The sequence below is a fragment of the Athene noctua genome, chromosome 1 (assembly GCF_965140245.1).
Source record: "Athene noctua chromosome 1, bAthNoc1.hap1.1, whole genome shotgun sequence".
NCBI lineage: Eukaryota > Metazoa > Chordata > Aves > Strigiformes > Strigidae > Athene > Athene noctua.
Window position 1 is genome coordinate 238,813,041 of NC_134037.1, and position 26,843 is coordinate 238,839,883.

Consider the following 26,843-nt stretch of genomic DNA (forward strand, 5'->3'; position numbering starts at 1 on the left):
ACCACATAGTAAGAAAAAAAATGTAAGCTTTTTAGCTTTTTGCATTTGGGGGGGGGGGGGGGGGAAGCTCTACCATTTAAACTGCATTTATTTTTTGTGTTGAGCAAGACCCAGCAAAAGTTTTATTGCTCCTGCACTCTCTCTCAGTCCAGGGTATGTTTGTAATGCATTGGTATTGGCTCCTCTCATCTTTTTTTCGAAATATGAAAGGTCTCAAAGAACAGCTGACTGAAAAATCAGTCAGAAAATAATTTGTTACAGTAGTAACTACTTCATAGTCATCATGTACATGCTTCTTTGATTTCACCATTTCATCACTGTTTTTGATGCAAATTTACATTCAAAATGAAGAATGGTGTGCTTGTATTTCCCTGACTAACCTGTGAAACTGGAAGGCTTCTTGGTTTGCCTGGATGCAGAGAAAAGCTTCATTAGCTTGTGTAGGAGCAGAAGCAGCCAGCTTGCACAGACCTTACATTGTGAGCTGAAGGATGAGTCTGAAAAAGGAGGTATCCTTGCTTCTGGGCAAGGGAATGGCATTTTGTATCAGGCAAAGACAGAAGCAAGCAGACATTCCATTTTCCTCTAGAGGACCTTATAATATAGAAATCAAAGATCAGTTAGTGTACCAGATTTGTTCTTTGCAATAATCAAATTGTAGTTGCCTTTAAGGTAAAATGTACTAACCATGGAAAAGTAACTTTAGCCATCTTTAGGACAGGAATTAGAAAGGTAAGAGAAACATATTTGTGCAGCAGGGGAGTTTCCCAGGTGGCATTGTGGCCGGCATGGCCATCCTTGCCTTTAATAAGAGGAGAGACAGGTAGTTGACAGCATCGTCTGGGTTCACTAGTGTCTTATCTGAAAAATGACACTGGTGGCTGCCTGGTGTCTCCTCACAGTGAATCCTGCACCAGTTTTTCCAGAGCTGACTCAGGGAGAAATGCTGACACCAGATTTGTCTAAATCCCTTTTTGAAGTAGATAGTTCTTTTTTGGAGGTCTTATGTCAAAGTACAGACATAGCCTGACTCTGCCTAGTCTTTATTTGTCTGACGTATCATCATCTCCTTGAGTAAGCACTGTTCTCTGGAACACTGGTGCTTAAAACCATATTATGCTGAGCTGAAAAAAAAAAAAAAGTTTAAAATCTAGGCTGAAAATACAACTTCAGCAGTTTGTTGCGGTGTTTGCTTTTCTACTAGATAAAGCTTCAGTGAACATTGACTGTTTTGACTACAGGAGTGAAGAAAGAGAAGAAAATCAGACTCCAGACTATGTCCCTAATTCCCTTGCAGTGTTCATCAACTTTGCTCTCTATTTTTAGGGAAGCTTGGTATCAGAAAGCTTGTTTAGGTTGCTTGTCATTAATAGCTGATGCACCAGCTGATGTGGATCTAGTCAGCCTTCTCTGAGGTAGGAGCAAGATTTGGAGAGATAATAAAAAAATAACTGAGCTTTTAGTTTGTTTTACTTGGCAAATGAAGTTTGTGTGATCACACTGTGTGTCTGTGTGTTTCCTCATTGTTAATCTAAGGACATTAAAATTATTAGTTAGTGCTGTCCAACTGTGCAAGGCTTGGAAAGCCTGTCTGCTTTCCTGAAAAGCAGCTTGAAGCAACACTGTTAGTCTCTGTCACTACATCTCTCCAGTGTTTACCGGTTTCAGCCAGATGATAAGAATAACAGTTAAATTGTTGCAGCTAAAGGAGTAAAGAAAAGCAAATTTTGAAGGTGGGAAATAAAAAGCAGAGAGAATAAATACTTAACATTAAAGGCTCTGGTCTTTTCGAAATTACATACCAGGGAGGAAGAATACCCTTGTTCTATATTGAGAGTTCAGAGCTCCTGATACTAGAGCTGAGTGAGAGACAAAGTTTTCTGGGATTGCAAAACCAATCATCTGTACTGGGATTCATTTTAGCTAACACTAGATATCAAGAGAATAGGTACCTGCAACTGAGCCAGTCCCAGTAACTTTCTTTCCCAGTAAATAAAACTTAGACCTATTGACAAGGTAGACGGTAGATGTTTGATCGACTTAGTTGAAGGTGGGTCTTTATAACAGTTCATGTGACTTGTGCTCCAGAAATGTCTGGTTTGCTTTTTCAAGGGATCTATGTGCCCGATTTAGCTGTTCTTATCTACACTGTATTTCTCTGAAGTTGCTGAAAAAACTTTTAGGATGAGATTAATTCCACCCCATCAGAAAGACCAAGTCTAAAGACTCATCAGTCTGCATTATTTCTAGTCATCTTTCTTTATCCTGCTTCCATGGCTTGCTTCTAGCATAGGATAACACCTTCTAAATGCCACAAATTCCAAAATTTAGAAAAATCAATCTAGAAATCAGTGAATCAATCTCCCTGTGTAAGTGTGGGATTAACATTCCTCATTTAATTTCTGACATACTTGTCTAACGAACCCCTTTAACACCTCTGATGAGGAGGAATCTGTAACCTCCTGAGACGTTCTGTGCCAGATTCCCCAGATTCCCTTGCTATAGATGAAGCCCATTACTACTTTTCTTATCTACTGTGAACATTGGAAACAGATGATTCCTTTTTCTTTGAAAAAATCTGCGGACTGCCATGAACCTCATCAATTTTCTCTTCTTTAGGCTGAACTAATTGTTCAGCCTTTCTTTGTTTTGACTTAAGGCTCAAACCTGTCCTTGAAGGAGGGAGTGTTTTCCTTCTTTGTATCATCTCCCTTGTCTGTTTTATGTCTTTCAGGAAGATGCATTGCATATCCCCTTGGCAATCAGTTAAGAAAAGTCAGTTAATTAGGGATCCATCAAAGAGAAAAGCAAGCAGTCAGCACTATACTTTGTAGTTTCTTTCTCTTCATTGATGTACAGATGTTTTTCATATTAAACATGCTGTTTATTGCATGAAATACAGAATCAATAGGCACCACCCCCATCATAATTCCTAGCAATCATCTCCATATCTGACCTAATTGATAGATATGATAGCCACACACACTTCCATCAAGAGAACTGCAGATGGGACATGAGGATGCATGGGAATTACCATAAAATTAAGGAGTAAATACTCCTTGTTTGTCAAGCATCAGTGGCAATGCTATTTCCATAGAAAGTTTTTGTGGGAAATGTAAGCACAAAAACATTATATTAATGAAGCACACATTACATCAGCCAGCTTGTAAGGAGAAAAATTCCTTAGCGTAGAATATGGCAGTGGCTGCTTTAGGCATTGTTAGCTTGCAGTTCTGGAAACTTTCCCAGAAATCCCAGGTTTTCTTTAACTGATGATGGTTCAGTTTTCAAAGAGAAGAAGTCAGAGGATGGTTTTCCATAGCCCTCAGCTGTGTGTTGGCAGAGATTAGGGTTTAAGGGCCATGCTTACAAAAATATTTGCAATCAGATGTTATTTAGGCACCTAAATAGGATTTGGGAATTGAAATAACTCATGGAATAGGCCCCAAATGAGAACATCTTCTTGGCTTATATGGATATTACTCTCTTAGCACTGTAAAATATGAGTGTTTTTGAGGCTGACAGTATCAGACTTAAATAATTCAATTTTTAAAAAATTATGTTTAGTTAATATTGGCTGGGGGCTTTGGAAGCTTGAGTCGCACAAACCTAAGTATGACAGACTTCATCACACACTGAGATGCATCATGTAAAAAGGCTGCAATATCAGCTGACCAAAGCCAGTGTCTGCTTCTAAACAGAGCGTAACCAACATAGAATGTCTGGACGTGAAAACAACTGCAGATCTCTTGTCAAGAGCACGTATTACTGTTACGGAAACAATGATGAGAATTACTTTCTTCTAGGGGAAAATTAAGACTGGAATCTTTGAAACCCAATTTCACTTTGACTTTGCTGGCCTGTGTTAGTCCTCAGCTCATCATCTCTGCCAGTAGTGTTACTGCTTCATCTTGCCAGCAGCAGACAATTTGCCAGGAAAATCTGAGTCCTGTGGCCGCACTCATGCATGTGTCTGTAGAGGCATGCACACGCATCTGATTCAGTAACTGCGGTTAAGGTCAGGAGTCTCATGTTTATCCCTGTTAATAACTGTCAGGTTTCTGTAACCTTCATTACTCTGTCCTTCCTAAAAGAGGGAGGAAGGGGAAATCAGTTATAGTCCTTGTCTACCCTGATTTATAGGACAGAGACTGATGTGTTAAGCAGCTTTTGGCTGGACTTAGGAGTGGAGAGCATGCTGGCTGACTTACTCTGCCCTCATCAAAAACTCGTGCTTTGGCAATTGGAAAGTAACGGTGGATTCTGGGGACGTGGAGATATAACTTTGCTTTCAACAGAGGCATAAATATAAAGTGTTCCAGTGCAGGGTGATATTTTAAAATGTCAACAACTGGTGGGCCTTGGAGACAGATATTCTGTGTATGAGGCAGAAACAAACGAAGGCAGGAGGGACCAATCCTCTGGTGTGTGTACCATTTAGACTAATGGTTCAGAAAGGGCAGAAGGAAAGAAGCTATTTTTCCTGTGGATTAGCATCCTTTATTTCCAACTCAAACACCTCCAGTTTAATCTCTACCCTCTCATCATGCCTTAGACGCTTGCACATTACCCTCAGGTCCCTCTCGTTTGGCACGCTGCTGCCCGTGCTCATTCCCTTCCTTACAGTAAGGACATTAACAGGATTTCTCTTTTATCCGTCAGTGTGACAGTTGAACAACTCTCCCCAAACTGATGGGAATATCCCCTCACTGAGACCATCTGTGTCCAGCTACACTGCAAGTACCTCCATCCCTCAGCCCGGGCACCAGGCTCTGCTCTGGCTGTGTGAAAGTACTTGGCCCTATGGTAGCATGGGAGTGACTCACCTGTTTCTGTTATGTTAAACTCTTAAAAGGAGGATGCTGTTCTGCAGTTAAGTATTAAGAACAGGCTGTTAGCGTGATCATCAGGTTAATATAATTATGTGGCGTTCATTAAATAAAATCTGTAGTAGCACTTGAGTCGAATGAGCTGTTCACATGAAAAATACATTTACAGAACTTCAGGTTTTTTTCTGTGCAGGATTTCTTTTTTAATATTTGGCTTTTTTATAAATATGTTCTTGATTACATAAGTCCATTTCTTTATCTGTTTGTGCGAGCTATTTATTCTGAATATTCTCTATTCTGTCTCACAGGTCTACTTATTTGAGACATTGCTTCTCACCTTTCTGCCTAATCATCTCTAGCAGTGAAAGTTGGGTCACTTAAATCATAATCTTTGCTCCCTCTGGCTGGCAGATTTATAGACATGAATAAGGACATTATAGCTTTCCGGAAGATTACATATGTACTTTCCAGTCCAGATTTACATTGAAGTGCCTCTCTCTTCTTTCCCTTTCCCCACCTCCTCACCATGCATGCATGTATATTTGCATAGTTACCACTTTTCATCAATGTTGCTGTGAAAAAGTTGCCTGTATGTATAACCAGGAAGAATCGTGATCACTTAAAACGCTCTCATTTAAACTAGCCAAACAGTAAGGCTGCAGTTGATGCTAATTTACTCTGCTCATTGAACCAAATGTTCTTCAATATGTTTTCTGCAGTATTTGCTTTCTGATGTCTATTAAAAATAGCATGATTGAAACACCATCCAATAAATTAGAACTACTGGAAATTCCTACTTCATTTGCATATGGAGTTTTGAGTGTGCGTATTCCTTCAACATTTTTCTGTGTTAGAGCTGATTTGTGATATAAAAATACCAAAAACTTTCAGTTCCAAACCATCAAGCTTTTCTCAATAATATGTGTGTATTAATTAAATTGCATTTTTATTGGGAATTTATTCTATAAAACTTCAGCTTGTTTTAAAGAAAAATTGCTATTAAACATTATCAGTATTATTATCTTAATGTACAGGAGGTTTTACTCATAACAAGTAGTGTTAATAATAACAGACAGAATGTGTGTATCGGTTTTGTATAGCTCCATATTTTTGCTCTTTAATTTTATTTTTGTGTTGTAATTTCTTGAATTGAATCTTGCCAGGAGAATATTTAGATTAATCAGATTGGTTCAGGAGAAAAGATTTTTCTTACAACACATTTTAAGCTAGTTTCCCAAACAATGAACATCTCGGTTGCATATCCAAATGCTGAGTGCAATTCCAATTTTTATGACCAGTTTTATAAACAAAATTTCAGTTCTGAGGAATTAACAGAGAAATGTGGTAGACCTGACAGACTAGATCTTAACACTTGAGTTCTGGACTGTGTCATATCTCTTCTTTTATTGAATTTGCTTTATTTTACAGCCTTTGAGTATAGTCCACAGTTTGTATACTTCATTCTAGACCTCAGGTTGAGTTTTGAGCTTGTACATTCAGTCTGTATCCTCAGAAGATGGCAGTTTCCAAAATATCATCTTCCTTAGAGTGCTTTTTAGGAGAAACTGTTTTTCACTTTTCCAGTTCTAGTGATGGTGGAAGCAGCAGATAGTAGCTGTATATTATAAACCCCCTCACTGAGTCTGTTAAGTAGTTTGATGACAAGTGTAGGGGAGTTTAACATCAGAGATGTTTAGAAATTGCCTTTCCTATATGTTTATCTTTGTACTTTTCTTTGTCTTGTTAATTAGCTTGGTAAAGTGGAGTGTACAGTGTTGGTAATCAAACCACCTCACGAGCCTATTTGTATTTGTATTTTTCACAGTTTGCAGATCCTTTCCAATGCGGGAAACTGTAGTCCTATTACAGGAGATCCTTTGGGTGAGCAACATAGTCCCATGTTCTCCAGTTATTCAAAGGTTGTGAGAGCTTTGAGAGGAATAGTTCTTGTAACATCAGTGCTTCATTATTCAGTTTGCGTACCTGAATGGACTGTGCCATCTGCTAAACTGTGTTAGGATGTGCCCTGGAGACCTGCCTGCTTGTTGGATAGCATGGTTGCATCAGAGAGACTTTGTATTGAGATTAGACTCTACTCATCATCAGTAAAATTGGACTGACTTGTTAAATGGACCATTGTAATTTTCTACTTCTCATACGGGATACAGGCACTATACTTGGAATTGTGTCATGTCTTGAGTAAGTATGTGCACACATTTTTAATGCCAGAGCTGTCTACAGATTCTCTTATACTGGCAAAATCTTTTGAAAAGAGAATAATTATTCAAAATCCAGAGTTCATTAGCTTTTAGAAACTTTCTGAAGGCATATGAGGAAAATGTATTCATCCTTAATATTCATTAAAGGCCTTTTTTTAAAGAAATCTTTTGAAACACAAAAGTACAGCAGCTAAGAGAGAATCAAAACCAGCCTGGATTATATTTCAATTTGGTAAAATCAGAAACTGAGTACATCAGTGATAGGTATTCATATTTATATACTCGTACATATTTAGTGAGATGCTGTGTATACAGGCACAGATAAGTATAAAGGGTTTTACTGTCCTGCAAGTACAGACAGTATAAGACCTATGTGTAATGGCTGCATTGGTCTGCACTGCAAAACTTATGGCTCACAATACATGTTGCAATAGTTGCTCAATGCTGTTATTTTCAAAATGCAACCTACAGAAATCTGCCAATGCTGCCAATGAAAAACTCAAAAGTGTTACCTGACAGCTCAGGTTGCTTCTGTGAACAGTCACCTTCAAATAAACTTTTTTCGTGGCATAGCTGCCTGCAGGAAGACTGGATGCTAATATTATGCATAAAGTAATCTAAGCCTGAGTAATCGTTAGGAAGTCTCATGTTGCCATGGAACTGAACACCCGTAGGTGGTAGGTCACGGAGCTCTGATTTGGATTCTTTTATTCTTCAGTCAGAGCTTTTTTAAAATTTTGTTCTAAAGGAATTGTAACACTTGTTTTGTTTTCTTCTGGAAGAATATCTTCTAGGGTCTTAAAATTTATTGAAACAAGAAGAAAGGTAGCCTGAGATCTCATTCTTTTAAGCCCTCTGACGGACCTGGGTCAAGGAAAGTTTTTGGAAGATTGTTAATTATCCTAACAGACTGGAGGGTGGTTAGATGAAGAAATTTAAATTGCTTAGTTTTTCCTGTTACTCTGGAATAGGAAGGATAATTTTTTTCACAGCTGCTTAAAACTGCTAAGATTGTCTAGTAAAAATGGGAAGGCAACTTAACAAAGCAAGGCAGTTTCTGATGAAGACACCGTGTTTAGGAAGAAGAAAATCTTGCAGTAGAACATATTTGATAAAGCTTTATAAAAAAGTATTTCTATCTTGAACTTTACATGCTTCTTCTGTTTTGCAAGCACATATTAACGTCTACAGAATGGGCGACTTGAGAAAATGGAATAGATTGATGTTTGCATAGCAGTTGCTATACTGCAGGGCTAGAAGATAGGATATATTGTTTTCTGCTTAAAAAAAAATAATTGGGAAACCATGGGAAAATACACACCAGGGAGCCTAACTTCAGGATCAAATACATTGCTTGAAATTGTCATTAAAAATAGAATTTTTAAATCCATACATAAGCATTTAATAATAAGGACAACCCTATGCAAATAAAACAGGATTGATTTTTTTAAAATCACTTTGGGGAGGACTGTTCTCCTGAGATTCTGCTGCAAGTCTACTGGGATCACAGCTCAGACTGGATGCAGACAGACAGCTGCATAGTTTTTACCAGTGGGACAAATACTAACATACTATGAAAAGCTTTAAACTTCCTAGATGCAAATTAGAGACAAAATGCTGCTAATGCTAACTGGGAACATTTATTCCACTTAAATTTAGTGCTGTTAATAATAATGACATTATAGAAAGCTCTCTTAGAGCATTAGAAGTTGTAATTGTATGTTGATTTCATTTATGTTCAATAGAAGATTAATGAAAACCAAACCTGTCTTTCAGTTAAGGGTTTTTTTATATTAAGAGAGAACACTGAAGAATCAAGAGAATTAGTCAGTGAAGTCTGTTGGACCTAAGAATTTGTGGACTTGAACATTGGAGAAGGTTTGGAATTTCAATGAAAAACTAACCCAAAAGCTCTCTTAGGTTTGCATCTGTCCAAAATATATTGGTAAGGATCCAAAGTCAACTGACAGGAAATGGAAAGCCTAAAAAGAATTGCTCAGTAAAGAAGTCTGCACCAAAACATAGACATGAAAATGTTCATATAGTCACATTTTCCAAAATTATGCTGATTTTGACCTTGTAAAAAATTAAACTAGATAAAGGTTTTAGCCAGATGAGGAGTCTGAAAAAAAACCTAATAAACCACCGTGAACTGAGGTAATGATACAGTGTAGTAATGACAGATATACTATTTCAATATTTTGGCTTCTGTATTCAGGGAAAATGAAATATGTAATGAGAGAAAAGCACCATGTCTAATCAGAGTCTTTGGAGAAATGCAAATGACTGTCCCAGAGAAGAACGCAGAAGTCAGTTGCAAAATGCATCATTTTGTGCAAGTAAGACCTGTCACTGCGGAGGAAAAAATAAGTTTGTATGCACTATTAAGCTAGTAACAGAATTTAATGCTATGCACCTTCCTGTAAGGCAAAAGAAACTGATATTAGTAAAGCTTGTCTGCCATTTATTTACTGATCTGATTTCCCATACTCAATAAAATAGGCTCTTTGAGTTTTCAGATAGGACATCAGCCTTATGAACAAACTAATCTGTAAACTTCAAACCACTCATCTGAACAATCTCTGAAGTATGCTGTGATATACAGAATGAAAGATGGTTTCATGGGCTATTTCTAGTCTAACATGCATTTTCAATCTGCAATTATTGAAACTTTCTCAGAAGAAAAAAAAAAGTCATTGGGACTTTACACACCTCAGTAAGTGTTGTGATGTTAGCAGATGTTCTTAGTAAAGCCACGTTTTCCAGATATCCCACTGTTAGCCTATTGCCAGGATGACTCAGCTTGTTTACTTTAGTTTATCTAAATAATTATAGCAAAATTTAATTGCCTGAACCAAATAGTGCTGAAGGAGTACCCATTAATATTAGAGGCAAAAGCTGCCTAGGGATTTTTAAATTAGAGACAGTCCTGCAGTCCTTGGTATTTTTTAACTTAGGAAGCTAATTTCTGGATTTTCTGTTAATAGGTACAGTAATGCTGCAGTAAGTCTGCCTTAGCTGAGGGCAGTGGTAGCATTGTGAAGGTAGAAGAGGCAAATATATGGGTGGGCTGGTAACTGCTTGTGCCTATGGGTGGCAGGCAGGTTTTGTTGCCCACATTGCAGCACAGCTCAGTATGAAAGGCATGTATGTTCAGGCGTCAATGTTGATTTGATGTCGGCATATAAAAATGTTTTGCTTTAGTGAGAGTGTTGTATTTAATTGTTTCATGCATGAGGATTTTATCTGTAAAAATATACTGTTAATGAGATCTGTATTGTAGTAGGCTTGTCTGAGTCTCCAGTTTTGCCTTTTTCCCTGTATCCGTTTGTAGACTCCTTAGACTCTGGTTGATTTGATATTTCTCTTATGTCACAGCTCAATATTTTTTCTTGCATGTATGAAAATTTGATAAAAATACTCAAAATCATTAATATTTGACACTGTAGGTATCCTTTTTGTTAAGGGCATGCCAAGTAATGTTGTTATTTTAAATAGCCATTAGAGTACCAGGTGACTTTATTTCTTCAGACAACATCACTTTATGGTTTTCTTATTTGAAAATTGCTGCCTACTAACTTTCAATACTCTTATTACAGGCAGATTTGAAACACTAACTAGAAAAAAAAAATCAGTCTTAATATTCTGAATTCCTTGAGGTATGTTAAATAACTTTATCTGCTGCAAAAGACCCAGTGTGTGCCTGTTTAACTTTCTTTAAAACGAAACCTACTGCAGTGGACACTTACATAACAGATTGTGTTTAAATGGAACAAAAATATGGTTGTTATAATTCCTTCTCTATTTTTTTCTATTTTTTGAAAGTTTCATCTCTTTTTCCTACCCATTACAGGCAATCTGCACTACTTACATGTTCCTGCCAACCAAAACCAAATTCAGACCAGTTACACAGGTCTGAATTTGGAATAATTGCATTCTTTAAGGCAGTGTGTGATTGGTGATTGGTCAGTTGGACTGGGTCTGGATACAGCTTTTCATAGTGAAAACAGAGGAATGGTGTGAAAAGAGCCTACAGCTTCCACACACATGCACACACACACCTCCCGTGATATGACACTGTTTTAAGTGTATGTATAGATGATGTTTGGTAAAGGACAAGATGAGAGGAAAACCTGCAAGAAATGCAAAGTAAATGTGCCGGTAGTTTCATGGTGAGTATTGTAGGTATGTAGCAAGGTAGTGCAGAATAGCTCATTTTTTACAGGGTTCCAAGGTACCTGCTATTCTTGTTATGGGCAACTCCATAATTATCCTAAAACCCTACACATTAATTGAGCTGTACTACCAAAACCAATGACTTCTGGTAGGCTAAAATAGTCTGATTCTTACTGGCACTGGTCCACATCTTCCACCTCCAAAACAAGTGTCTTGATATTTTGCATGTAGGAATGCGAGAGCCATGAAACTGAAGAGGTAGGAAGCAAGAAGGAACATGTGTCTACAGTCTAGGAAGTAAGGACATATACCAGGGAGAAGCAGCAATTCCATTCAGCTCCCTCCTTCCTTGTATTGTCTGTAAACACCATCATTTATAAACAAAAATACATAGACGTTAAACCTTAAATGCCATTCTTTTAAGTTAGTGTCCTAAATGCCAGGTAATGGAACAAGGTGCTCTTGCTCACTTGTGCTGTCCACATTGACTGGCATGGTCACATCCCATGTCACTTTGTCATCCAGGTGAATCTCAGTCTGGGAACCTGTTTTGCATTCATAAATACCCTTCAAGAGTGAAGGAACCTTAAACTTTGGAAATTACAATCTAGCCCCAGGAGGGTGAAGCCATCCATAAACCAAGATGCAGTAGGCATAGCTCCTTAATCATGCCAGTGCTTTCAATTTTGTATTTATAGGTATCTGTCTCCTTACTATCAGTGGACTTCAACTTAGTCATTTCACATACATTAAGTAAACAGTGATCTTCAGTTAGTACAATGCCTTTTTTTTTAGTGATAGCATCTTAAGTGACAAACAGAATTGAGGGTTACTTTTACTTTTAAAACCGATTAAACAATTTCCCTCATGCTATGTTAAATAAACATTTTTCTCTAAGTTATTAAAATTGTATCTAGTTTCATGATCTAGCCCTGTATTTGCTTCTCTGTGAATGGGACTGCTTTGTTAGCAGGCCTTTGTGAGCCTATATCCAATTTTAAGTCATTTCTATTGCAAAAAAAAAAAAAACCCTGCCAACACTAGAAAAGTGTAAATTGTAAATTACTTAAGAATGACCATGTTTCACATTATGTAATCACATCTTGTCCAACAAGAATGTCACTACACTAGTTATTTAACTGTTCTTACAACTCACCGAGACATAAATATTGCAAAGAGGGATTTCCTTACAAGCTAGTGTTGTACAGATAGTCCAAAAATCTGTTATAGGTGATTTGAAGAAAGTTGTGGTTAAGTTGTGCTTAAGCATTGAAAAACTAAAATAAAGAGTCTAAACCTAGTACAAATAGTGTTCTATAATTCCTTTTCTACCTTATGGTGTTTAAATACATACCTTACTCTTAATCTCCCCATTTATGCCTAGAGTTTCTAGAGTCTGGTCAGGAGGTTGAAAGATGTAGTTTGCATTTAAATTTCAGAACTTTTTTGGCACATGTGACCTTACTAAAAGACATAGAATTCTTGCTGCATTGCACTTATATTTCATAACTGGTCTGAAGAATGAAATAGCTTTGGAAGGAGCAAAGCCTTTGTCAGTTCATGTCGGGGTTGAAACTTTCATAAAGTGAGGAGTTGATGTATCAGCAGACTCTTTCCACAAGAACCATGGTTATTCATGAGGTCTGGTGCTGAGAGTCTTACCAGTTAACTGTGTCTCTGTACTCCAGCACTGCTAAAACGTTTTCAGTCATCTCAAGTGCCCCAAGGATTGTGGAGAACATGCTTTTTTTTCATCTTGATCCGTTTCCTGGGTCCTCTGTTAAGCATAGACTTCTCAGACCCAAAGTTTGGTTCCAGCTGAGGTCAAAGCGGTTAACTCCCATTCCAGAAGTGATGCTATAGTTTTCTAGCTAAAATAAGAGGTTTCTTGATACTGTGTATTTCTGTGTTATGTTAGAGGTGAATCTAATGAATAGCTTTGTTATGAGATTTTGCATTCCTTGGATTTTTATTGCGTGGAGCTATAATATAATTTGCATTGCATTGTGTGCAAGCTTTCATCTTTAGTGAGGTAGGATATTGAGTATTTCCTCTTCTTACTTTTATGATGTTATTTCCAACTCTGAATTTGATCCAGGTGCTTATTAGGCATTTTGAACTCTATAAATGACAGGCACTTGTTGTTGGAGATACAGCTATATATAGCAGGAATTGCTTGTAGTACAGAGGTGCAATAGGACTTCTTTAAATTGTGTAAATGTAAGTAACTGGAGTATATGGGTACAGGGGCTATTTACCAGCTTGTAGGCAACTCTGTTTCTGAGATGGAAACTCCCTAGATAGTTACTTGTTCAAATGATATTGCTGCAGTCAAATGTGAGGTTTCCTTTTTAAAGCACATAAATAGTCTCCATTAAACTACAGGCGTTTTGTTAGCTTTGAGAGTTTTTGCATTTTGGGGAGGGCTTTGCCTGCATAGGGCCTTATTTCTTCCAGAAAAACAGTTATCTGGAAGATTTCAAAAAATGCTTGCATTCTTATAACTCATGTTTCAAATTATCAGTACTGTATACTGAAGACCACTTGTACAGTTTTTGTTGCTGTCCCAGAATATTGACGTAACTGTGGGTTTTTTTCTTTATCATCAGAACATATAAGGGGGATGTGGGACGCACCTTCTCCAGGCTCTCAAATGTATGGCAAGAGACCAGCTTTCTGTGATGTATAGTAAAATGCAATAGCTGTATCCATGTTTTGACGTTAGCTCTTCATATAGTCTTTATATATTTGAATGGAACAGTGAATCTCACTTTGCAGTAGTACATAAAGTTGTTCAAGAAACAATAGAATAGTTGAATTGGAAGGGTGTGAACATTCCTGCTTTCCTAAGAGACCAAGTTTCTGCAATAGGTTTCCTGCTTATCAAGTTTACAAAGTAAGTTACTTGCTTATCAAGTTTACAAAGTAAGTCACTTGTGGACATAATTTGATAAAGGATGTCTGTGATGAATAAAATTATTTAAGCATGTTAGTTATGACAGTTTTCAGATGAGCAGTTTTTCTTCTCAACAGATAACAGGGAAAACTTCTAAACATGCTTACCTTACAATCATAGAGTGATTTTTTTCTGAATGAGATTAGAACATAATTCTCCTTTAAATGACCTAGAAGTCCCTTAAGAGCACCTGCCATTCTTCTGAACAGCACATGATTTTTAAAAGTTTGAGTGTATTCTTGCTACTGCAGCATACACTTGCTGTGCATTATCGTGAGAAGTAGCATTGCTGTCAGGCCTCCCACTTGGAAAGTGGTTAGATGCACGTATTGTGTGTATTAGAAGTGCCTAACTAGGCAGAATATGTGACTTCCACCATTGCTACTGTAGTTGATGTTGGCCTCATTTTCTTTAAAGTTGCCTGTGATCTGCAAACCCAGTAATGAAGAAGGAAAAAAGAAACAAAATGAAACAGTAATATGTATCTCCTGGGTATTTCAAAGCCACAGAGCACTAATTAAAATCTCAGACTTAAATATCTGATCCTTGTGGGTATAAAACAGTGCATAGGTTAGCTAGAAACCATAACTTCACAGATAAACAGGGGCAAAATAGAAACATATTTGTCTGGAGCCAGTTGACTTGGGTGTTAGTAGAATTTGATTTGAATAACTGTTCGTTGATACATCTGAAAAATGTCGTTTATTTTTCCATCATTTGCATATTTTATCTGGGTTGTTAGATACTTGAGCTGTAAAATGCCAAGAGATTATCAAATTACTGGTGTGCTTTATGCACAGTGTTCAAGCTGTGTCACCTTAGAATATAACTCCTCACTCAGGGAAAGTGTCCCATCTTTGCTGGCTCACTTCATCACAGGACAGGGCATGATTCATACTGTGCAGAAATGATAGTGAGAAGCTGTTAGAGCTTGATGCTCAAGAAATTTCAAGCTAATACTTTTTAGCCTGTCTTCTTTACCTTCAAAGTATCTCCAACTAAATCAGTCAGTGAACTTGTTTTCCTCTACCCTCATGTTGTAACCAGCTAAGTGGTTATGTGGGGTCTGTGACAGAGAAGGGCAGAAATAGAAGTGGTGTGTGGAAATAGCCAAAATGGACTGTAATAAGAGCAGATACACTATATGGATAAAGAACTAAAAATACCTTCTGGAGAGTGTATGTGTGTGTGCATACACAGATGGGAACAAAACTTTAATGGTCAGTATACAGATTCCGTTCCTTAGCGGTTTTATTCCTTTAATGATGTATTGATTTTCACTTCCCCTTTTCAGAAGTTTTTTCGGGGAGTTTGGTTTTGGGTTTTGGTTTGGTTTGGTTTGGTTTTAAGACCTGAAGTAATTTATTTCTTTACTGTTTTTTATTTGCTAAGATTTTACTGGTTTTAAACATTTCTTTTATATAAATACATGTAAAAATCCAAATAAATGCTTCAACTTAAAAAAAAAAAAAGGAAGAAGAGAAAAACCTCTCAAAATCCAAAGCACTATGTAATAATACCATGCAAATATTATGCAAATCAGGCTCATAAACATTAGGGAATTCACAAGTTACGCTTGCCTATCAAACTATGTTTTACTTCATCATTATTTGGCTTCCTCAGTGCTTCAGTGAGGCTGTTTCCTCCTTTCTCTTCCATCCCTTACAGGATAACGCTGGGAGTACAAAACAGTGTCTCCAGCTCTCATTTCCGTGTCTGGAATAGCAGTAGCCTGTGGATATCGAGAATTTGGGGAGAAAGTCCTGCTTCTCCCCTGATAATTCCAAGCGGGAGACGCTCAGTGGTGGTTGTACAACATGGCACACCTAACCATGCAATCAGTGGGCAGAAGCTGTGGAGGTGGGTCCTCCATGATGCAGGCAGGATATTCAGAAAATATCTCTGTAAGGTTTGAAGACCTCTAAAGAAGTCTTTTAATCACATGAAAACATGTCTAGAGGTTTGTATTTTGTCCAGACCTTTGCTTTTCTGTGTAGCTGTGTAAATCACAGAAAAACTAAATTTGATCAGTAAGAGGTTTTATGGAATCAAATGGTTTTGGGTCTGTTCCAGTCCTGATTCCTCTGGTTTCTTTAACCTGACAAATAATAAACTTTCCCCTAACCATGTCTACCTTTTGGGAATCGATTGAGGATTTACAAGTTGAGTAAACTGGTCTGACGACAGACAGTAAACATGGAAAATTTCAAGCCATAGTTAAAGTCTTCAGGAAGTTTTATAAGCAACTGGTAAACAACATTTTATAATGGGAGGTATCAAGCAACTTCAACTATCAGTGAACTGTGTTCAAGTGAACTGTAATGTTCCACTTAATGTAAGCTCAGTAATGTGTTTTACAGCAGAAGGGAGGACTCGTGGTGTGGTTGGTGTAGACGACATTATACACGGGAGTTGTGAAGAAACAGAAGTTCTTGGCACCAAATATCTTACCTTTTAGATGTGGCAATGTGCTAAATATGAGTCACAGAATGGAATAATGTAGTGTTTCTTTGTGCATTTCTTGACATGCACTTCAGCAGAAGTACAAAATTTTAAAATTGCTATTTTATTTTAAAAATTTATCTTAAATACTGCTACTAATTACAACAGCAAGAAAACCATTGTATGTTATACATTGACGTACCTGTTAAGCATGGTGTTTGGAGAACAATGCACCTGTGCTGTCTAGGACTTCTCATGCAATTACTAGCCTGAGGGTTTAAGTCCTCACAAAAGTCAGGTGCTCAGAGATGTCTGAACATATAAATTATTAAAACAAAATTTAAAAGAATCAATAAAATTTACTGGGTGTCTTTTATGTCAAAGAATTTTATGAAAATGTTCAAAAATTTTCTATATGTTATCAAGATCCAGGAGTATGAGATGGTTTTGGTAAACATAAATTTTAAAAATACCTGTTTTATAAAAATATTTCATCCTGTATGACTTTATGGAAGGAAAAGAAATTTTAGGTAGCTTAATGTTTGAACTATTCAAGAAAAGGTCGTTTTCAAAACAGGCTACATTGAGCTAAAAGCCTTTGAAAGGCTTAGAAATTAGAAGGTAAGTTAGATCCATGCAGTTATTAAATCTGGGCAATCCTGGCATTTGTTTTTAAGCCAATAGAAATTTCAGACTGAAAAAGTAAATTAAATCTGGCCCTCTACTGAACTTCCCATATTGCAACATGGCATGCATTTGAAGCAATGAAAATTAGCTCCATGATGAAAGGAGACTGTATTTTCTGTGCTGGCAGTAGACTTCAGCAAATACCTGCGGTAACCCAGTGGATTCAGACACCAAAAGAAGTCAAAAAATCCTATAATAATAACAGCAGGAGAAAGCTTAATGTTTCCAGTCTTCTTAAATTTACTGGGAAATGTAAAAGACTGGTATCTCTCTTAAACTGCGATGACTCCTTTACCAGGACACCACTGGTCTTACAGCTGGCACTGGTGGTCTTCCCCTCATGGTCTTCTCAAATTCTCTATTTGGGGTCATTTCTTCATTCTCCAGCTGCAGCCCCAGTGTTGCTTGTGTTGTTTCCAGCTCATCAGATGTGGTTTCTCAGGACTTCCTAATTGTCCATTCCTGGCAGGATCACAAAGCCTCTGCTGCACCCTTCTTCTCTTTGACCCTTTTCAGATTCTGCACTGTTTATCACACCTTCCACAGTAACATCTTCACCGTTAAGTCCTGTATTTTCCTCTCTCAGTTTCTCTTCCTACTCTCTCAGTGCTTCAGTGTATCATCACAAAAACAAACAAAACCCCCACCTACTCCTAGGGAAGAGGGGAGAGAGGTGATAGAATAAGCCTCAAGATGTGATAAGATGCTGGCAGACAATATTTTTGTTTCTAGCTGAGCAGTGCAGTAAAGGATGCTCTTCAGAAATGTTACTGTGTCTTCAAAAAAGCTTCTGTGTCCTGGAAATTTCTCAGGAATGCCATTTCTTAATCCACTTGATTTTAAGATATTACTGATCTTTGAAACAAAAATATCCTGTGCTCCTTTCTTCTTACTGATGAAAACTAATTTGTTGGAAATGTGAAAATGGAATTATGGAAATATGTATTTATCTTGATGGGAGAAACGCTGTTATCTCAAGGTCTTTCAGTGTTGGTTTTGGGTTGTTTTTTGGTTTGGTTTGGTTTGGGTTTGTCCTCCAACTCTTAAATTAGATTGGGCCTTTGTTATCTTTTGTGCTTTGACTCTGGAGGTCTTATGTGTTTGTAGTGACCACCAGGATTTCCTACTTATGCTGGTGGTACTGCTTGTCATAGAAGCAAACTCACTGTCAAAAAAAGCAGAAACTTGATTACAAGATTGGACTACTTGACAAAGGTAGATATTTAGGCATTCACTCATACCCCTTAATTAAGATGTATTTTCAAATTTCATTTTTCCTGGCCTGTTCAGAGTAAAACCACATAATTAAAAAAACCTAAAATATCTTTACAGAAATATGTATGATTTATTTAAGAAAATATGTGGAAAATGGGAACTCTTGTTAGAAGGTTTGTGTGCAGCCAAATACAATTCAAGAGGAACATCATCAGCTAGTATATATTGTCATAGTCCCTTCATGGTAACTCAATTAAAATCAAGATGTACAAGCTGAGAATGTGCACTGAAGTGTGCATATTAAACATCTGCTGTTAAAAAAAAAAAAAAAAAAGAGATTAAAAATATCTGAACAGTGAAATAAACTGTAAAAAATCTGTTTTCCCTTGTTTTGTCTTTTAAAACATTTAGCCCTCTATACCATATATTTAAACTGAAAATATATCGAGGTCATTTAATTACAGAAACCATAAAACCTGAGATATAAGATATAGTATTAAAAGAAGTCTATCTGCTAAACCAATTCAGTCAAGTTTCTTTCAGGTACTCAGTATGATGTACAGGTAGAAAGTTATGGAAATTCCAAAGATATGAGTGAAACAGTTTTGTAAAAAAGATGGAAAAAAAATTTCGTAGGACCGGATTGCTTCTTGGTTTGTTTTTATAGCATGCTTTGAGAATAAATTTTCTTTACTGATGCATATGCTAAAAGAATCTTCTGCTGCAGCCTCTCTGCATTGCTTCCCAGAATTTGAGGATGAAATACATAGCTCTGTTTTTCATACAGGTTTGTTTTAATAAGGTTTATTAAGGTTTGTGCAAAATGACCAGGTTTTTGATCAGGTAGACTTGCAGAAAAATTACCCAGTTTAGGGAAGGTCAAGCTTTACTAGTGTGAGTACAGGGGTTCTCAATACCGTGTGCGATGTGATCTTTCTTACTTCATGTCATGTAGCTGATAGTTTCTGAGGTGAGTATCTTAATGTGAATCTAGGTCCTGTATCTGATAACAGCTTAAACCAGTTGTTTATACATTCTTTCTGTGTAAGATGAAAAAGGGGAAAACAGGTAAGAATGTCCCTTGCCTCCTTTGTTGCTTAGTAGATTGTAGAATAAATCCAGATAAGTGAAGCATAAGGCTTTTGCTTTATGTAGGTGTTCTCCACTTCTGTAGTACCAATACAGTAAAATCACCACATATTTTCCCACCCCCTACGTACATAAAGAAAAAATAGCTTATGCCTGAGATGTAAAATTAATCTTGTGGAGATCAGCAGCACGCTGCTATGCTCAAATTCTATTGCTTCCATAGAGATTCATTTTCCATTTCAAATTGCTAGGGGAGCCATAAAATATTTAGATACCTACGTATGTATAAATCTTTTGTTGGATACAATTGTGTCCAAATATAGAAGATCTGTAGTTAACTTTGGGGGCTGGATCTATGCAGATTTAAAAAAACCTAACAAACCAACAAACCAATCCTAACATCTAAAATTAATGCTGTAGAACTTTCCATTATTTAAACTAACCTTCAGATTAAAATGAAATTAATTGCTCATTTACCATGGTAATAAAAAGAAATGTGTTGTATTAAACCAAGGGTGGCTGTGAAGTTCTATTGATCTAAAAAGCTTCCTCATCAAGCTGAACTGGAAGAACAATGCACATCTCTTGTGTAACTTCTCCAGATTTTGTTAGCTCCTTCATTCTTTCCATGGTGTAATTTAGCAAAAGAAAATGTAGCATACAGCCTCTTGAAATATGTTAACATGTGGCAAGTTGTGCAGAGATAGATGAAGATAACAGATCAGGCCAATTCTTTATAGTACTCTTTGGACTACAGTCCATCCACCAAAGCCTTGCAGAAATTCTCCCATGAAAATGGAGAATTTCTTTGCAGGTTCATCACTACTTGCTTAGGTGATACTTTGTTTCTGCCTTTTCCCTCCAGTATAGAAGGTGCAGAGGAATACCACGCTGCTGTGACAGCTGCTACAAGCTTCACCAAGACTCTGGAATCAGTGGTAGATCTTCACACATCCAAATAATACATTTAAATTTCTGTCCCCAAGAATCACAGTTCTGCATTTGACTCCTTGACTTTCTCCTGTCCTTGCTCACATGCACTAACCTCTCCCGTCTTAAGAGCAGTTTAATGTTTCCTGTGAATTTTCTTCAAACAAGGAGTCCATTATTTAATCCGTTGCACCCAGATGTTCCAGTTGGACTCTGGGAGGAGGTGGGGGGTGAAGAGGAAGCAGAAAGAGTAGAACTTTCATAAATGGCTGTTCTGTTGTTCCGTCTTTTGAAAATGGTGTGTGTGCCCAGTGTGTTCCATAAACACATGCATTGCATTAGGTACAAGCCAGTGCATTTCATTCAAGCACATCTAAATATTAGAGGGAAACCATCAAGGAGATATGGCTGAAGGGAAAAATTAGAGGGAAGAAGAGTTGTGCCTAGTTCAATGAGTAATAACTTGATTGGTAGACATTTATAGGGTAAGATTGAAAGAGCAAACAAATGTAAGTCATCTAATTAGGAAACTGAAAAAAAAAAAAGAATAAAAAAGGAGGAACTGAAGGAGATGTATACAGTAACAGCTATAAAGGTGTCTGTTGAATTGCTATTCATAGTGAAAAACAGGAAGCATAGTATCTGATTTACACAAGGGTTCTCTCAAGTTTCAGAATGCAATGTTTGTGCCGGTGGAAAACTGGGAATTATGTTGATGTTTGCGTTTGGCATATTTTGTGCTAAAGTTCTGAGCAGATGTTTGCAATAGTTTGTCATTAGTGGATTATAACTCTTTCTCATAAAATGATTATGTTATCCTCACCCACAATTAATTAAAATAAAAAGTATTGGTCAGTGTATGTGTGTATGCTACCATATTAATAATAATTTGCAGGATGATAGAGATTGTTTCAGCTGCCTAATTCAATATGGGAAGTCAGTTTGTGATGATAAATCAGGGAACAAATTATCTTTTATCTTAAAAGAGAATGAAAACACTGCTGTTAGATTTATGTGAATGGACATATGCTCTTGCACATAGCTGTTCTGAAAGAAAATTAGTCAGTTTTCCATACAGATGCATTCGAATGTTAAGATCAGTAGTTAAAACAGCACTTACACTTTGTTAGGGTCCTCCTTCATTTTTTGTTGTCGTGTCATTCATTAAATTAATACATTATTTTAAAACCTTTTCAATTCAATATTTTTATATTCTAAATTATTTGCTTGGCTGGTAGACTTTAAAGTTCGCATACACAAGCAATTTCAGTAGCTTGAAAAGTAATGGCACAGCAGCTCAGCTGTAGCAATTGTCCATGTGCACATAACTTCATCTTCTATTGTAGGCTCAGCAAAGCCGTGTTGCATTAACTCACTTTTACCATGCATATATGCAGATAATTGCTGTGACTCAGCTGACACTCAGTAACTCAGTAAGCTGCAGTAACCTGATCATCTGCTGGAGCCTTTTTTTTTTTGGTTTGTTTTAATTAGTTTTAAACCAGACCTAACAAAGCTTCTAATTTCTTTTGCTTTTTAAAAATACTATTTCTATTTTGATTGGTCATGAATCCATTTTTTTGTGTGGTTGGATCAGCCAGGTTCTGCACATTAATTTGGGGCCACAAAGTGAGAGGGGTTATAGAGACCTGTGTCTACAGCTGTGGCTCATACTGCTGTGAAAAGAGAAGTCTAAACTCCTTCTCTGTCAGAGACATGGGGAGAGAGAGCCCTCATCAGCGAGCTCAGCACAGACGAGCACTTTGGAGCCACGAAACAATCTCCTGCCCACATGGGAGTCTGCAGGAAAGGGTGGGAGGTTGACGGCTTTTTGGATCTGGCCCCATTTCATCTTAATCTGCTCTGGCTCCTGATCTTTTCAAAGTCTCCCCATTGTGCGTGTGATTTCTGCTAAACACGCAGAGAAATTTTTAAGATCAAGACCATATGATATAGCAAGATTAATCTACCCTTTGGCCTTCACCTCTCCCTCCCACTGGGGGAGAGGTTTGGTTCTGCTAATTTGTCATGTTACTTTTTTTTTTTCTCCTGCCATCATTTTTTTTCCTCCTCATGGTTCACCTAAATTGGGGATTTTGGCCCAAACGCTCTCCGCATATAATGAAGATAAATAGAATTCTCTGTGTCCACTACATGAATTTTGAAGACATCATTGTTTATTTCACCCAGTTCTAATGTGGAGAATTTGTAACTCATTTGTAGAATATAAGTGTTTTTTCACTTTTATTATATATTGCGGCTGAGTGAATCCCTGTAGGTCTGTGAAGCAGATGTGTTAGTACAGCCGGTATAAAAGCTTCATTCCTTCCCTCATCTTTTGCAATGCAGTCCAGTTTCGAATTGTTATTATATGCAGTAATTAAATATGAATAAATAAAGTATCACTAGATAATGAAGCTACAGTCCCCTCTGACATGTTAAATCATTGATGAGGTGCCTGTGAGTAGGAACTGTGGCTGATGGTGTCTTCTGACTTGAAGTCTCTGATTAGTTTTGGGAGCATTTGTGTAAATTTTTCCATCGTCTTTGCATCAATAGCCAGAAAAAAAATATTTTGCCTCAGTGAAACATACATGGATCCTTATATCCTCCTACCTCATTAATCCATTCCTTTCATGTCTTCTGACACCAGAATAATAACTGAAAGTAGACTAAATTTGCAGATAGCAACTATGTAATTCAACTGTGTTACCTTGTTATGTATCAGTGTGTAATTTGCAAGATTGTTAGAATAAAGAGTTAGGTTTTTGGGAATAGATGTAGTGTATTTCTATTTATCTATTTCCATTTTTGAAGACATATATATGCCAGAAAAAATATTAATTTCAGTGACAGAATGGAAGAAATAATGAATAAAATTAAAATCTTTGCATTTGTCTGTTTCAAAGTGGCCCAGATGTTAATCCAGGAATTTTAGATCCTACAAATCCTACTCTGATGGAAATAATGTACGTATTCAGTATTTGTGCTCTTCTGAAAACCCCTCCCGTCCCCATAATGGCTTTCAACCCATCTAAAACATTACTTCTGTATCTGTATCTATTACTTTTATATCTATAAATATCTCAGATTTATAATATTTAACTTCAGATTCTAGAGACTCAATTTCAGACTCTTCTGCTTGCACTGTATTCCTCTCACCCATGAGAGAGCCATAGAGTATCCAATTTATAAGTTATGAGAAAGCTGTCATTTAGTTTCATCAGATGTGAGTATTACAGGAAGGAGCTCGTCTTTGAGCTGGAAGGTGATTTATGAGTCAGGATGGCTACTTTAAGAGGAGCTGCTTGTTTGAAACAGTTCAGGCAGCTGCAATGCTACTGCTATTGAGCTGTTTCAGTTGGTCACTTAAGATGTATAGCTCAGTCCATCAGGTGTTCCTTCCTCCTGGTTTTAGACCATAACTGCTGTGGAAACACCATGGTCCAGTCTCAGTCTATAGGGTGATGGGTTGAGACTGGACAATCAAAGTACTTGAGGGTTTGGTATACCATGTTCTGTTGGGATTTATCATTGCATTTGCATGGGTGTATCTTTTTTCCAATACTTCCTTATCGTTAGAATTACTTTTCCTTGAAGCAATGTCTCTGGTATTCTGCTTTTATATGATTGATGAACTGCACCTCTGTCACATAAAGATAGCATAGAACGTAATAATTAGGAAAGGAATTGGACTTGAACTGATTATTTTTCTACAGTACCATCACAGAATTCCTCTTAATACTAGACATGCCCAAGTGAGATTTAAATAAACCCTCTCACACAGTCAAGCAGTCTCTTGCAGCAGCACAGAAGTTAGCATATGCTAATTTACCTTTCCGATCTCCATTTTCTTGTAGCCAGGTTGCTACCAGTGCTCAGGTTAAATCTAGGATGGTACCTCCAGATCTCTACACTGCAATCACAAAGTAAACATGCCTCATTAAAAGACTCCTATTTGTTCATAGCATTCATTCAGCATAGGAAAACACGCCCGATCTACACAACAGAGTGTTGGCATCCGGAATTATTTTTTATCTCCACAGGTTTGCATGCAGGCACATGTAAATGTGGAGTAAGCAAACAAAGCTCAGCTTGTGGCACCTAAATAGAACCACATGCCGCAAACCTCAGCCAGCGACACAGCTGCCAGCAAAGCTTCAGCATGCACACATCCCAGGAGCAATGTTAGCAGCTGTGAGCCCAACAACATTTCTGGCAGTGATGTTTTCCAGTTTAGGCCTGGCCACGCTTTACATCTCTTGCCCATCTGTTTGTTTTGCATTGTGTTACATCATCCTGATTGCAATATTTAAACTATAAAATCATCGGGGGATCATACAGAGGGGGAAGCTGCCTTGTGCAGGTTGCCTCAGGGAGAGCTTTCTATTCATAGAAGTTGGTGTCAGAGAAAGTGCAGAGGCTTTTTTGTGGGAGGAACAGACATATGGGAAGCTGGGGCTGACACTGACAAAACCACGGGGAGGTTAGAAACAAATTGGAAAGTTAAGGCAAGGATATTTTGTCTTCAATATTCTACATTTTGGTTATGAGGGGGATTTATTATGTTCTTGATTAGCTTCTTGGGTTCCAGGTACTGGTAGAATGGAAGTGGGGAATTCTAGGGACTATATTTCATCATTGGCATTATTGTCTAATTCGGTATTTTGTGACTTTGAACAGCATTGCTATATATGTGCTTAAGTTTGTGAGAAATAAGTCAGGTTTTCTCTTAGAATATCTAGAGGGAAATAGGAGTATGTCCGGTGAATAAACCTGGGGTTTAAGTTAACTTTTGGGTTCAGCTCTGTTTGGAATTCTTGGTATTTGTTTATTTTTAGGTATATTGCAGTATATACATATTGGAATGACTTTTCACTATAAATTAAGTGTCTTTTTGAGAATATTTATAGAAAATAAGGTAGTAAACATTGGCTTTGCATCAGGTCTTTATCAGTAGCTGTTCCTTATCTGTTCAGAAACAGCTTCTGAGTGTTGCATCCCTTCCAAGACTAGGAATACTCTTAAATACTGAATAATCCCAAACTTCTAAATGAATGTTTGAGAGGAGTAAGACTTTAAATAAAGAACATATCTGAGAAAATTGTGGGTGACTCCCAAAGAATAATATGGCAGAACTTGTTAAATTAATTATTTTTTCATCTTTCATAGTTGCTACACGGCTTCAACTCCAAAGCAGCCCAGTGTTTTGTCAACCCATATGACAGACCTCTTCAAACACTTGGTACAATTTCATCTTTATTAAAAATATTAACAATGGATGCAGTTCCACATTTGAATTTCTTTAAAATGAATGGATGAGATACAGGGCTAAGAATGTTTCTTGGACACGACCTTGCAGAACAAAAACTTACATGGGTCAAAGAATTCAAAAAATGAGACACCGCTACTATCACTACATTTTTGTCTACTGCACTGTTAGGTTTAGCATATTTTGTCCATCATGGTAATGGCTTTTATTTCATGGAAGAAGGTCAGCTCCTTCTGTCCCCCTTTGCCTGCCCACTCCTTGTTGACTGTCATTTAAACATCAGCTACATAGTAAGCTGTGGTCATTGCTTCAAATGTTTGGACTGCTTCAGAAGATGATGTGGGCTAACATCTTTGTGGTTGGTTGGCATTTATTTTTTTATGACAGGTTTTCTTAAACTATGTTGTTTGTGTGAATTTCTGCTTTAATTTTATTTTTTTCATCAGGACATGGGCTTAAGGATGAAAGACCCGTTTCTAGATTGAGTTGTGGAAGATGTAGATAGAGCCATGCCTCCTCAAACAACTCTAGCATTACAAAATCAGTTTAGATCTGTCCAGTGAGAGTAAAAAAGGATGTAATCCATGAAGTCAGTAAGATGTGTCTTCTCTCAGTATTAAGTTCCATCATGTAGTTGGTTTGGAAGGAATGTACATACATTAGCCAACAAGATTCTGAATTGTCTGTGAAGGAGAAGATCTGTGGTTTTTGGGAGATACCAATTCTGCTAATGTCCTGCTGAGATAAATTCTTAAAGCTTGTCTTGAAGACAAATAAAAGATTCATATCTTAATAGTCACCACACTCAGGAAATTGTAATGATTTTAATTCACTCATTAAGCAAGCACTTTTCCCTTGCTATAATGTTCTTGGACTTTCAGCCAGTGCATCTCTTCCTTTTACTTATCTTTCAGCTAAATCCAGACAGAAGTGCTGACAGTGAAAAACTTTTGAGTAACTTCTATGAGTCATACTAGGAAGACTTAATCTAAAGAATCATAGAAGGGATCTGAGAGGTCCCAAAGGAG

At 37.2% G+C, this 26,843-nt stretch overlaps 1 protein-coding gene across 3 annotated transcripts in view; it reads left to right on the forward strand.

Moving 5' to 3' along the window:
- DCLK1 (doublecortin like kinase 1) overlaps positions 1-26,843 on the forward strand; it is a 255,207-nt gene that overhangs the window by 136,386 nt on the left and 91,978 nt on the right. The window lies entirely within an intron of this gene.